Source organism: Odontomachus brunneus, unplaced genomic scaffold (assembly GCF_010583005.1).
Source record: "Odontomachus brunneus isolate Ranch 3 - 2012 unplaced genomic scaffold, Obru_v1 Obru_scaffold_102, whole genome shotgun sequence".
NCBI classification, from domain to species: Eukaryota; Metazoa; Arthropoda; class Insecta; order Hymenoptera; family Formicidae; genus Odontomachus; species Odontomachus brunneus.
The window spans coordinates 420,869-435,886 of NW_022639552.1; the positions used below are offsets into that span (position 1 = coordinate 420,869).

General features: G+C 39.6%; 1 protein-coding gene across 17 annotated transcripts in view; it reads left to right on the forward strand.

The window, feature by feature from the left end:
• LOC116848927 (E3 ubiquitin-protein ligase MYCBP2) overlaps positions 1 to 15,018 on the forward strand; it is a 299,038-nt gene that overhangs the window by 153,891 nt on the left and 130,129 nt on the right. The gene's annotated exons all lie outside the window — the stretch shown is intronic.

Sequence of the window (15,018 nt, forward strand, 5' to 3'; positions counted from 1 at the left end):
AAAAACCAACGAAAATTGGGCAAAAATTGAGAACCGTCGCAAGCAGAGAGAGAGAGACAAGAAAATTGAAAGAAAAAACTTCTATAGCTTCTCTCCGTCACGGTAGCTGAGAAAGTGATAAAGATCCGCGTGACTGGCAATTTTCGTATCTGTCTCTCACGGTACTCCGATATCATTGTATTATAAACATTTGTAAAATGTAGTATCGAAAAAAGGATGTTATTTATTTCCTTTCATAAGATGCACATTCCCGGCGGAAATGAAAGAGAAAGAAAGAATATCAAATAACGCTTTTTTCCTTTTATTCTGAAGACTTTCACAATTCTTTTTTATGCAAAAAATAGTTTAGGTTAAAGTTATTAGATATTATTTTCACCAGGAATGGTTTTCTTCCACTTAGAATTTTCCCATTCAATTTTCTGGCAAAAAAGAGACAGAGAATCACTTGATTCGCGGTATCTTACGGACTTTCAGCTTTACTGAACTTGTCGCGCATTAGAAGAGTATTATAAGGTACGAAAATAAAAAAGAAACGCGTTGTGTCTTTTTATATGTGCACATTGTTCGTTTTTCTTGTTTTCACTCAATTATCGTGCGTTCTCGTCAAAGCGTTGCTATTGTTGTTACATGAAAGCTCGGATTTCAAAGTCTTATGGAAAAAAACGAGTTGTTCGCCCAGAAAATTCTATGGAAAGGATGTTGTCTTTGGAGCGTTCTGTGGCCGATTGTGAGGGCGAATCGGAGGAAAGAACCGGAGGACACGTCGGTAAATTAACGCGAATGCAAATCGAGACGCGACTTAACGACTCGCTCGTCAACTCCGAGTCAGTCCGCGCTCCCTTATCGAAGATTAGCCTAAGGGCCGTCGTTTCAGTCTGAATTTCGATGAGTCGAGATTGCCGACGTCCTCGGTCACTATTGACAACTCGCCTTAATCTCGAGTCGGATGTTCCGGTCGGGTGACTGCCAGCCAGTCCGCGAGGAAATCCTAGAGAGAGGGGCAGAGAACTGCCTGCGAATCTCAGCGGGACAAAGGTCAAGACAACTGTCGGATAAAGAGAAATACGGGATGAAAATGAGATGCGGGACACGCAGAATGACGCCGGTGGTTTCGTGACGCGCGAATCGTGTGTGCTTTTCGAGAGATTTGAATCGCATTTGGCATCAGCCCGAGTTTTATTTGATATTAGCTTAAGCTACTTGGCCTTGCCCGGGTTATCACAAAATGTCAAAGGGACGAAATCATAGGGAGATGGTGGAGGATCCAAATCTCATGGTAGCTTATATTTTTCGCTTATATTACTTAGAGAGCAATCATGCAAAATTTGGGCCAGATCGGTCAGAGGGTTTAGAAAGCAGATATACACAGACATTCTGCGCTTTATATATATAAATAAATAAAAATATCGTAAATACGCGGGCGCGCGCCTCTTGAAAAGTTTGGGTAAATTTGTAACGCGAGTGCCTTACAAGCAGAGATCGGTACACACCGAAATCACACATCCGATAATAGCCACCGTTAATTTAATCCTGTATGTCAGGTATTCTCGACTTATAATTTTACGAGAGCAACTCGACGTTGCAACACTGCGGAACAATTGAGCGGCGAAATATCTTGGCGCGTTTAGTGCGCAGAAATGAGCATATCTGCGCTTCGCTTGAACTTTGGAACCACGTAGAAAATTTTATCACGGCATGACGTATTATCAGGGCGGACAATAGCATTTTCGGGCGCACTCTCCTCTTCTTCCTCCTCCTCTCACCCTCCTCTCACCCTCTACCATCATCGCGGCACACGCAGACACGCGCGCACGTGTACTATTTATCTCTCGCCAACTACCCCCAGACCACCGGCTGCTCTTCCACCGTCACTTCCCCCTTCCCTTTTATCTCTCATCGTGCCAACATCCTGTCCCAATGCAATCAAATTACTCGATGCTCGACGCGCCAATAGGGAAACGTCGTTAACCGTGGTGGTTATCGCCGGTGCGTGTCGCGTGTCGCGCTGTAAATCGAGTTTGTGCCTTCCGTAACGGCAACGATCGGCAGAGCGCATCGTGCCGCGGCAAAACCGATTTTTGTTTTTGCCCCCGAAAAATTCCACCACCGCCGCCGCCGCCGTCGCCGCCGCCGCCACCAACGACGATGGAGGGAGAGAGGAAGGAGGGCGACAGGCCTTTCGACCGTTTCATTTCGACAGACCCGTCGAAATCCCGAGTGCGCGTGGCTGTTCGTGTCGGACGATGATTTTTAGGCCATTAAATGGAAATTTCGTCGGACGTTGAACGACAGTTAACTGCACGGCGTGATTTCCGTGAAGATTGAAGACTTCAAACGGATGGCCATAGAGATTATTGTCGAGGATACTGTGCCCGTAGTGTGTTAGTCGCGCTGCAACTTGTGATACTGTTTTCATCAAATTAATAGATCCTCTTTTATTAAGAAAAAAAAAAAAAACAATAATAATAACGAAAAAATAAGACATACAATTCGGCGCGATGGATTAATTGGAACGATAACCGCGAGTGTAAACTAAAATTTGTTATTCTCGCGATACCACGTTACAGTTCGCGTGGAAACAATGTTAATGGTCGCGGTTTACGTCAATCGTTATTATTTGCGGATGCATTCATCGAGTTTATGCATCCCGCGAAATGCATGGTGGAACGCAATTTTGGCTTTTATTCCGAAAAAAATACTCGAATTGTGCGTATAACGCGGGACACAATTAATCCCCGTTCTTCTTTGATCGTTTTAGTCATCATGAAGAGAGGGAAATGCAATAGCGCACAGTGACAGTATTCTCGATTTACAACGCGAAAGAATCCATGTCATGGCCAACACATGTCGTCGAGAATAGATTCGCGTCTGATCTCGCGGAGGTTGATTGATTCGTCACGATTGACGTTGGAATTGCTGAATTAGTTATGGTCCGCGCTGGATGTTAAACGGATGCTGAATACCGATATAATGCAGTTTCGCGTAGTTTGTACCATTTTCCCATTTAGTTATATTAGAAATTCAAGTGGTTTTACAGAGTGTAAATACAAATATCAATGCATGGAAAAATATCAAATATTGTGTCGAGAATTAAAAAAAATTTTATAAATAAAAAGGATTTTATGATTTTGATGCAATATTCGGTCATTTCTATACATTTGTATTGACATTTGTATTTTTCGTAGAAATATTTGCAATTCTATGTAATCAAATAGAAAAAATAGTGCGAATTACAAAATTGTATTATATGTGTCCAACGCATTCTCTTAATCAATTAAAATTTTATTTAATTAAATAATCGGCAAATCAGTAATCAAAATCAATCGTTCAATAAAATTAATTATCGGTGTACACAAAGAAAAATATCATTCTGCTGCTAAGAAAAACGAAGGAAGCTTAATTCACTTTCCTAATATAAACAAACCGAATATTTCTCTTCTAATTTCATATTTTTGTTTAAAATACTAAACTTACTAGGATCCAGAATGTATTTTGTACAAATGTAATACTGATGACTTGTAATAGATATTACTTTTATATTTCTTTATACCGTATATATTACTGTATATGTTATTTGATAGATAAAACTTGTGATAGATTCGCGAGTATTATAGATACTTTAGAGATATTTGAAATAAGTACTTACTTGACGCAGTATGTATTTTTCCATGTACGTAATTAATTGAATCAAAGTTTAATAATTGCGTCAGTCGATTCAGTTATTCGTGATTTTATATATGACGATTAATTTCAATTATTGATTTGTCGGTTATTTTAGTCAGTTAATATTTTAGTCGGTTAATACTCAATAGTGGTATTGATTTTCTAAAATGCAATCAATATATCTTTCATTGAAATATTATAACTAGTGGTTTAGTTATAAGTATAGCGATTGTTCCTATTATTGATGTAGTTTGCAAACACTGATTGTGCCACAGATTTTGTATACAATTTGCATGGTGGCCATTAGTGTCATCGGCACAAAAGCAAAAAATTGGATTAGGCATAACGTATAATGAACTTGAGCTACTAGATCTTGCAGCAAAATCTTACTTCCACTGGTCAAAATCAGTGAAATGAAGCAATAAAGTGAGTGTTTCTACTGTGAAAATCGGTAAATATTTACTGATTCACCTTCGAGAGAGAACGTCTACTACTTGTAAAGATCTACAACTTCGCTCCGAAAACGGATCATTCCTTCTGTATTGACTTCTCGTTGTGAGGAGCGCGTAAATTCAATTCTTTATAGAAGCCGTCGCTTTAATTATATCTTGGCGTTGAATAATTCCGACAATATTTTGTGGCTGCGTGGAAAGTAGGGCAAAAAGGACCCACAAGACTCGACCCTTCCATTAATTTTCGCTAACCCCATTATGTTTTCACCTGACCCAACGCGTCTGACCTACATAGAATTGCAAATATTTCTACGGAATGAAAATACAAATGTCAATACAAATGTATGGAAATGACCGAATATTGCATCAAAATCATAAAATCCTTTTTATTTCTAAAATTTTTTTTAATTCTCGATACAATATTTGGTATTTTTCCATGCATTGACATTTGTATTTACACTCTGTAAAACCACTTGAATTTCTAACATAACCCGTCACCTTGTCGTTCTATTTCTGAAATTTTGCAGGACACCACACGGCGAGTGTTTTGCCGAAACCTCGCTAAGACCTCGGCTCTCGTCCACGAATTTTCTTATTTGGCAAATTTCGGTATCATCCCTTGAAAACTGAACGTGAAATCCAAACGTAGCCGTTCACCCGGCCATAAAGACAACGAGTCTTCGCGAGAAATACTTTGTGAACTCTCTATCTCCACGTGTTTCCGTTCGTCCACTCTTTCACATCGGTCTAACCGCGACGGAGTGCGTATCGGAGAAAAGTCGCGTCGCGACTCCGTGTCTCAATCGTGCGGAGCGAACTTTTGTCCACGTCTACGTCGTCGTCGTCGTCGTCGGCGGCGTCGTGTCGTCGCTGTCGTCGCTGTCGCCGTTGAGGCTTAGCGCCGCTTTATCAACGTTGTAACGAGCTGTCGGCGTTATTGCCGAGGTGTCTCCGTTACCGCGGAAGCTGACGCGGCGTTTCTAATAAAACGATTGCGCCCGCGCGCGACTACCAAGGTAGCCTGCATTGTGTCAGGATCTAAAGGGGCGGTCGGAGAATGTTGGTACAGGAGTCGGTGTTAACGACCTAACCAGACGGCCGCGCGCCATTCCCGCGCTCTGGCGAGATCATTCGCGTTGGCGGCGCCACCGGTCCGGGTGATCCTTTAACCGCGTCAACTCGCCTCTCCTCCTCGCGTTTAACCCTTCTCCTCGCGCTTTGATTTTTAATCGAACCTCTGAACCCTTCGTCGTCTGGACAATCTCAGGCGAGTGATAGAAACTTTACCGAGGATCGCGTAAGCGCGAAAGTCGTGTCTTCCTAAGAAAAGAGCTCCCTTCTCTTCCCTCTTTTTCGTTGTTGCAGCTTTGTGTACGGTTGTATCGGACATATTGAGAAAAAATATTTAGAAAATAGTAAATATTCATTTGATGGAGGTAATGATAACATATTTATTTAAATCTAAATTCTCTCATTTAAATAAATCATTGCTGTGAGCAATCTTCCTAATGTTTTAAGAAAATGTGTATTTTTTTATATGAAAAATATTTTTGTCGGTGTACACAAATAATATATTATTTAATTAATTATATTAATTATATTATTAATTATATATATATTAATTATATATTATTATTTAATTAATAATAATATATTATAATATGTTATTAGTATTCTCTGGAGAAATATTTACTATTTTTTAGATATTGTTTCTTTCAGTGAAAACGTTACCAGTATTACACTTATTTTGTTACCTAGGTGAGGAAATGAGCAACTCGTTAAAAGTTACTAATAAGAGCAATTTGTTATCGTTGACCTCTTACGAAGGAGCCAATGGTTTTTCCCGAATTTTGACGCGCTTTTCGGTCATTATGATTCCGTCTGCAGTAACCTAAGTTACAAGCCACAATAAAAGAAGTAATAATGTTAGGGGTTATCTCAGAGAAAATCTTAAAAAATTCTTTCTGTTAGATTAATTATCTAACATTTGCTTATTGCATATATTCTACTTGCAGCTGAGTAAATTGCGTAATTAATACATGTGTATATATTGCTTACTGAAATTAATAATGCAGATTAAATGTAGGTAGAGTAGCGTGAGGAAACGGAATATTAAACATTTTTTTAATAAAAGCTTTTTCAAGTTTTACTATAGGACATGCGTTAATCAATAATCATTTAACAGGAGAAAACCTGCACAATATTATGTCTCTTGATCTTTTATTGATCTTTTTAACGTGGAGATGATATGTTTGTACAGGATCAATGCAAAATCAAAATTCCAATTTGGATATACTTAAATATTTTTCACACTTACAAGGAATATTCACGAAGTGTGTCTCCGATTTCAGTGAAATTTGCATAGTGAAATTTGCAATTTTCAGTGCATATTTATAGGCCGGTATTCATAGTCGAATCTTATTTCAAGATTGTCTTAAGTAATGTCTTAAGATGCGAATACGGGTTTGTGATTGGTTCATGACATCTTAAGACAGTACTTAAGTTGATCTTAAATATAAGATCTGACTATGAATACCGGCCATAGAGTGGCCAAAAATAAGAGACTTATTTTTTTATCGGCAATGGCGCAGGTTTAAGGGGTGAAATTACTCTTCAAAATTTCATGCCTTTTTTACTATTTCTGTAACTATTGGAGATAAAAAATACTTTTTAGACAAAAATTATGCGGTTTTTTATAAAAAATAAAATGGGCTAAAAAGTTTTTTTCTATCTCCAGTAGTTACAGAGATAGCAAAAAGGGCATGAAACTTTTTGGGGTAGTTTCACCCCTTAAACCTGAGCCATTGCCGGTAAAAAAATATGGGTCTTTTATTTTTGGCCATTCTATAAATATGCCAAGTTTCATCGAAATCGGAGACACACACTTCGCAAATATTCCTTGTTAGTCTTGAAATACGGTTGGAATCATCTATATTCGAATTTGCCGATGTGAAAGGTTCCTTCGACTTTGTCAGCAATCTTGAAGAAGTGGAGAATGTGAGTGTTACTTTCACAGTTTCTCTCTCTCTCTCTCTCTCTCTCTCTCTCTCTCTTTCTCCCTCTCTCCCTCCCTCCAGCAATGTAATATCAACATTTTAATGTTTGTGTTACCACACTTTAATGTTTAACAATCAATTAATGTACGTCGTTCCATTTCCCACTATTGATCTCGATTTAATTTTTGCCTCTTAAATATGCATTCTCAAACGGACCGATAGCGGGACACAATTGAAAATATTAACATAAATAATAAAACGTGTCAATATTTGCGCGCGTACTATTGCGTTACACGTTACGCGGGCGGTGCGCGTTACGGCAAACGTAATTGCGCGTGTATTTATTCCGAATTTAATTTTAATTGTTAGCTACAAGCGAAACGTGGACGTCATCTATGTTTCGCGCACGGGTATAATTGTAGGCGATCCGCTGCCTATCCGGGTAATACGCGAGATGCGCTCGGTAACGTTAACGTTTCGTTGACACGGCAATTTTCAATTCTACGTACGAGCACGAGAATAGAGCGCGCGCGTAACGTATTAATCAGCCTAATAAAGTCCAAAGCGCTTTGATCGTTGATCCGCGTCTAATTTCGCGTAACACGAATCTTTGTTATTCGAAGCTGGTTGCCATTGCGACGTCGCTTTATGTTCGCATTTGCATTATCCCCCTGTACCTACCAACGCGTACGTGCTCTCCTAGTTGTCACACACGTCCCGCGGGCTTTAATAATTGATTCACGCGTAACGAGCAAAGCCGCAACCAAGAAGCTTCCCCGCACGGGTAAACATTGTGATACTTACTACGGAAGAACGCGCGTAGTTTTCAAAGGAAAAGAAGATACTTTTGTCGAATCGTCGCCGAAATTTGCATGGCTTTTGTTCGATTCTCTCATTTCATTCATTTAAACACGCATTATGGTAAACAATGCACACAGGAAGATATATGCTGCATTCGAGTATAAGTGTCACTTACTTCAAGTATCTTACAAATTTATATATTCGCAAATCCATTATGGGTTTACACTGTAAGCATCAAAATACTGTTACTAGGATTCTGAATCCTAATAACATGCATGATAATGAGCTTTTCTTAAATAATATGATAACAAAAACTAAAAGAACATACGCAAGATACCATCTATTGTTTTTGATTGCTATAAATATAATTATAACCAAAAGGGATTTTATTTGACGACGCCATAGTATTCGTGTATAATAAGTTGATTATAATTTTGATACCTTGCTCCCGTTTCGCTCCTGCTAATTTTGAATACGGTATTTTCGACGTTGACGTTCAAATGTTGACGATGTTCAGTAGAGCGCGCAAACTAAAATTGATCTCGCCCAAGCTAGTACGTGACGAAAGCAACGTTCTGTTTAGCAAACGTGCTGAATTATCCGATGCCCATCCATCCCGCACTCGGACAGATTAGATTGGCGTAACTACTCGGTGTCTCGTGATCGTGAACGTCAATATCGATCGAGACGTACTACGTCGATTACAGGGTATCGATTTTCAAGCAGCCGCGCGCCGTCTAATTTTACACGGCGATTAATTTCGCGCGCGGACTTTGAATTCTGTCACAGGGCGTAACTTTATGTTCGCCGTGGTATTTGCCTCGTGCGCGTGGGTGAATGGGTGGACGGGTGGTGTACGTATGTACGTGTGTAATGTGTGTAAGGGAGGCGCGCGCGCGAGCTGTCGCATATGGCGCCGTTGCGACCCGAAACAATAGAGCAACTCGCGAATCTGCGGGGACAAGAAACCCGGCCGACATTAGAGTCGCGTCGTGGTTGATGCCGTCTGGAGCCCGCACGTTCATTAACATCCGGCAGTGTACGCGTGGGCGCGCATATTTGCGCGGAATGTGGCCCGTTGCGTTCGCAAAGTACCACAGAACACACTTACTTACCTACGCCCGGAGAGCCGTGCGTGTACTCTTCGCGACGTTCAAGCAACGTTTTACCGGCGCCAAGGGAGCTACAGCGAAGCGCGGACTACGCGCTCATGACGCACACTCGGCTCTTATCTTTAATCACGATATATCGCCGGCTCGCGATTACAACGAGGCGCCGCGATCTCTTCGTTTTAATGCTCGCAGGTAAAGTTTGTAGGTAAAAACGTGCGCGCGTGGTATCGATTTCGAGCGGGCGCTCGAGCGACTCCGCAGCGTAATTGTTTTTCGTGCGACGCCAATTAACGGTGTCAATTGCCCGGGTGGTAAACCGGCTATCTCGGCTATTTCTCAAATTACTCGGCTGCCCAGTTATTTACTCTTGTTGCCGTATGCTCTTATTTATTCCTCGTTATTTCATGGAAGTATTAAGATCAGGTCAACGAAAAATAGGTTGATAAATATTGAATATTTATATCGAGAAAATAGGACATGTGAGATATTTAGTGAAGTGTTCATTCTTCGTTGACCCACCTCAATGCCTCAATACATAGATTGATAAAGGAAATATATTCAGGTAAAGAAAAGCAAATGATTCCATAAAACAAATTCCGAATCGGTTTCAACCACCGGACTATAAATAATTATTCGTGAGTTCGGATATTCGCGTGTAGAAATACTTAATTTAAATCAGGATTGTAGATTCCAAGATTACGTTTACGCCTGCCTGCTTACATATTGCCTGCGTGACCTACTACCAGCTGTTTTCACGTAGAAAATATAAACTATGTAGAGTATTGTAAATTGCAATAAAATATATAGGAAGAAACAATGAAATTATGAGATGATTATAGTATCTATCTTGTAATAGTTATAAATCTAATTTAAAAATGATAAATTGCATGAAACCTTCTTTTATTACGTGACTAGTAGATTTAACTCTGAAAAAGTAAGAACAATGTCACCACATTGTGAGAGAAAGAATACATGAAACATAAAAAATGACTATTTGGTTTAGATAGCATACATGCACATGTAGGAATTCTTTCATTTAAATAAAAAAAAAAAATTGCTTTCATGGAAAGCGAAAATATACATTTTCTTAAAACCTTAGCTTTTCATGTTTGAAAAATATTTTATGTATTTTATATTGGTGTAAATAGATATGTTATTAATATTCACCGAGTAAATATTTTTCCTCTCAGTATGGAAAATTCTGTAGACTCCGACATTGTTTAGGATAAAACGTGCATAAATTTACACGAGTATTTTAAAAGTGTGAAATAAAAATATAACTAACATTCAGAATAATAAACTATTCTGAATGAATTTTTGGGAAAACTACACGTTCTTTAAACGACATCCATAGATTACTCATTGTCTACACAAATGGCATCTCATATATAGTTTACGCTGCCTACACGCAGACGTGGAGTATCGTAATTTACGTGTAAACGCCCAACTCTGGTTTGACACTGACAACACTAGTATGTGTCGCACACACATACACACACACGTAATTACCGCGATTTACGTTTTAGTCGCTTCATTCATATAATCAAAAAATATCGAATCGCTTCAAAACGTTTCCACTTGAAAGTCATTTTCGTTCCGAGCGCAAAAGTCCTCTCTTTCTCTCGAGCCTTTTTCCCCTTCCCCCCTTCCCCCGTTATTATCGGCAGCGTCGTTTATTTATTCATTTATTCGAACGGTGATTACTGAGAGCGAAGTCTACAGAAGGCAATATCACCGTGAACGAGTGCGTCTCCCCTTGTCGATGTTACGCTCCGTCTTGTGCGCGCCATACGACGCGGCGGTGGAACTTGGTGACAAGAACGCGGGTATCGTGCGACGTGTACGTGTCGTGAGTCGGTGGCTTTTCGCGGTTGCGAGCTTAATTTATGATCACGAGCCATCCATCATTGGAAACCCCAAAGCCTGTCTGCCGACACCCGTATCCCTACGTGAACTTTTGCCCCGCTCTCGGCACCTCCGACCGCCTCTTCTCTCTCTCTCTCTCTCTCTCTCTTTCTCTCTTGCTCGCTCTCTTGCTTTCTCTCACTTTCTCGCTCCACCTGGTTGTGCAGAAACGTCGGCAAGCGACGGGAAACAATGAGGCGAACACTCAACTCGCGGGCAACGCACAATGAAAGTGGAGGGAGAGGGAGTCTCTTGAAATTTGTATATTATATATCTCTGTGCACGGCTCTCTCCCCTCCCGAAAAAGCTCGCGCTTATGCATTCTTTGCGCGCGTTTTCTTCGGCTCTTCGCTCTGCAAACTTGGAGGCTCCGCGCGGTTTTATTTCGCCGACTTGCACGCGCGCCTGACTCTCGCGATAATTAATTCGCCGACGTCGCGACGTAAAAAGCTAATTTTGCGAGCGACCGAGCAAGGTGAATTAATTTCCTGTTATTGCGCTCGCGCGATATTTCCCCGATGCCGCGAAATGCCTCCCCTTGCGACGAGACGTTCTTGTCGAATGTTGCATCGCGACGCGCTTTTTACAAATCGATCGAACGCGGATAAACGGCGATAATATGATTTCCAGCTCAGCCGCGCTCGAACACGATAATCACGCGTTGTTTTGTCCCGTGTCATAGTCAGTAATTGAATCTGTTACGCATTACGTACAATATCGGAAAAAGTTTTTTTTTTACCTCCCGCCCCCCGGATAACGATGTGTAGCAGCTTTGCGCATATGTCCATGTATCCGTCGCGCCGAGCACGTTCCGACTCGTTGTCGCAATTACGGTATTGCGATTAATCGGCTATCCAGCGAGTCCAGCACGCAGTTTTCCATCAATGAGGTATTACGATTGCTTGTTCAATCACGCGCGAGTTTCGCGCATCAAAATATTTTCAATATTCGTAACGCGACATACGTTGCGATAAGTATTTTCATGCTCGATTACTAAATGTCGAATTATATATATATATATATATATATATATATATATATATATATATATATGATATTAAAATACATAGTAGGTAATCATATATAATTTCCAATATCTCTACTAAATAATGCGAAACGAGTTATTAAATGTTGAGAATAGAAATCTTCACATAGCGTTCTCACATATTTTACTGAATGAACAAGACACGTAAAAATTATTAATTTACTTTATTAGTTAATTAATAATTTTAAAGTTTAATTGATACTTTTGTGTATGTAATTAATAATTTCAATTTTAAATACGTAAACAAATTTATTGGAATCATTAATTAATTAATTAATTAAAATTATTAATTAAAAGTGACCAAATGAAGGTATTACCAACGACTAACTATACTCATTTTGAAAATAATTCTCTTTAAATTATATCAGTTCAATAATTTTAAAATGTAGCATCATATTTTTTGATATAAAAATATATCGTTAATCTTGTATTGAGATAAAAAGTTGTCGATGCATTAATGATTAACGTAAATCAAAATGCAGATGTTCATACCGTATTATTTTTTAAATTTGTATACAAATTTAAATATTTTAATATCTTTTTATTATACGTAAATAAATAAGCATATAAATATAGATACACGGTATTAAACCCAGTATATCTACAATTTTTATACATAATTTCTTTTCTATGTAACTTGGTGAAATATAAATTAATAATCAAAATTTAATAACAAATTAATTCTCAAATATATCAAAGAAAAGTTCTTATTATTATTATTTTCCTTTCTTTTCAAATTACAGTTTATATATATGTTAAAACCATAAAACTGACGCTTTGCATTACAAATTTCAGGATTGTTTTTAACAAAAATTAATATTAGCTTTATCGCAAGTTCAAAAATCAATGTCTTTCGCGTTCACATGCTGATGCTAATTAATCATTTCTTTGCCGAGGAATGATTTTACACTCACCAAATGCGCGGTGATTTTCCTTTTCCAACGCTTTTTGTCGCATGTCGCTACGACGTCTACAAGTGGAATTATTGATTTTTGTGTCGATCCGCGCTCTTGATCGGTCGGCGTTAACCCTTTAGCGCGTTTGGGGTAGGTCAGGTGTGGAGTAGGTCGCGACGCGTGAACGGCGAACAATAGCATGACGCGCGGCTGTTCTGAGAAGCCATACCTCGCGCGTACGTGATGGCATGCAGTGGTCGCGGCAACGGCCTTGCCCCACTCCGCGGCCCCGACAAGGAAGGACAGTCGCGCCGACTTCGCACTCACTCTGACCACGCGGTCAGTTCACCACGCCGATCACTTGTATGCGTCAGAGAGCCAAGGACAGCACGAAACATAGTGCGTCGACGCGACAGCAGGTGGCGCTAACGTCGAGCCGACACGTGAGTCGATGCCGCTGCTTTAAACGACTCTAATTCGCACATTAGTTGACGTAGCGACATGAAACAAAAAGCAATTTCCTTGATACGCGTTCCTTCATGCGTTCACGTTAGGACAAATTTATACTTTGACAGAAAAACAGGAAACAGAAAGGTAGAAATCAATCAGAACTCGTCAGGTGATAGTCGATAGTTTCTGTTTTTCTACCAGCGCGAGTTTTGAGTGGCTTCTGCCTTTCTGTTTTCGGTTTTTCTGCTAAAGCGTGAATTCTCTCTTATTCTTTTATTGCTGATTTGGCAGAGTCGAACGTCGTGATCGCTTAAAATACTGCAAACGTTCTTACATGAGCAACACAGCTCTGTGTTAGGATTGCGATAGGATGGTTGAAATTAAAATCGATACTTAAGACATTTGAAACAAAAATAAATAAGTACATGCAGAGAATGTTATGGTAAAAATTACCATAGAATTTTGTAGCCGAGGAATAGTTCGGCATTTTGTAGTAATTGAGATAATTCTTTTATTTCATGTGTGCTATATATATTTTAAGATATACTATTAAAAAATTTGTTATGCTTTCGGCATAACAAATGAGATATATATGTTCATTAGCTAGATCTTACTACCAGTCTATTCCTGTTATTACTACAAACATAGCAAAATCGAAAAGAACTTATATGAAAAAACTGATAATATTCTTTTTGTGTATACATAGTTGCTTGATGCTAAATAGTCTGTCGATTAACGATCTTACTCGCGGATTTAAGATATTTTGAAAAAACAGTGAAGCGGAAGAGACGCGCGGAATGGAGGAAGCGGTTAGGAAGAAAAAGGAGAAGTAAAAGAGGCATCGCCCAAAAAGAGAAATATAGGGATGCATGGAAAATATGTTTTTTTATTCGGTTCACCGCGGACGGATGATAAATCGTTTTTCTCGGAGGCGCGCCTGTGCGGACGAGTATCTTTAATGTCTCGGGGAAGTCCTTTTACGAATGCGGCGTAGGAGCCGGGAAAAGACGAACTTTACGTCAAGATAATCCCGCTCCGGCGGAGGCCAATAAAAGGACCCGTCCACGGAGTAGCCCCGAGACTTCGTAACTATCACGAAGTCGTGAACTATCGCGTGCTCTTTTTTTCATCCCCCTCCCTCGCCTTTATCCCTCGTGATTGCGCATAGGGCAGCTTGCAGCTGCGTTATATTAAGAGATGCGACGGCGTCTCGCGCGCGATACCGGGTATATATATCTGTAGAAGGCGATGTATCTTTCTAGCAGCGAGTTTTTCAAGCACGAAGAGGGTGATTTATATTGCGGATTAACGAATAATATATAATCTTTCGAGATTTTCACCTTTTAGAGATATTGCGTGCAATATCTAAGAGGTGATATATACGCATAGGATGAGCCGGGGACATCTTGCTCATTTTGTAGCCGACTGATTCGCGAGAAATGTCGAGACCATTGAATTTATCACAATTAAACAGTCTTCTTGGAAGAGGAGAAATTTGATCTCGACTTTCCTTATAATTTAGATTAGAACATAAACAGAGTGGAAAGTTCTGGAGTCATCCATTGCACAGAAAAAGCGGCGACAGTGATATTTCCATCGTATGTGCACGAAGTCTTTCCTACTAAATATTTTCTTTTTCTTTTCTGTTCCAGGTAAGGCATTCCTTAATATGACGATTTGTCTTGAGCTTGTGTATGC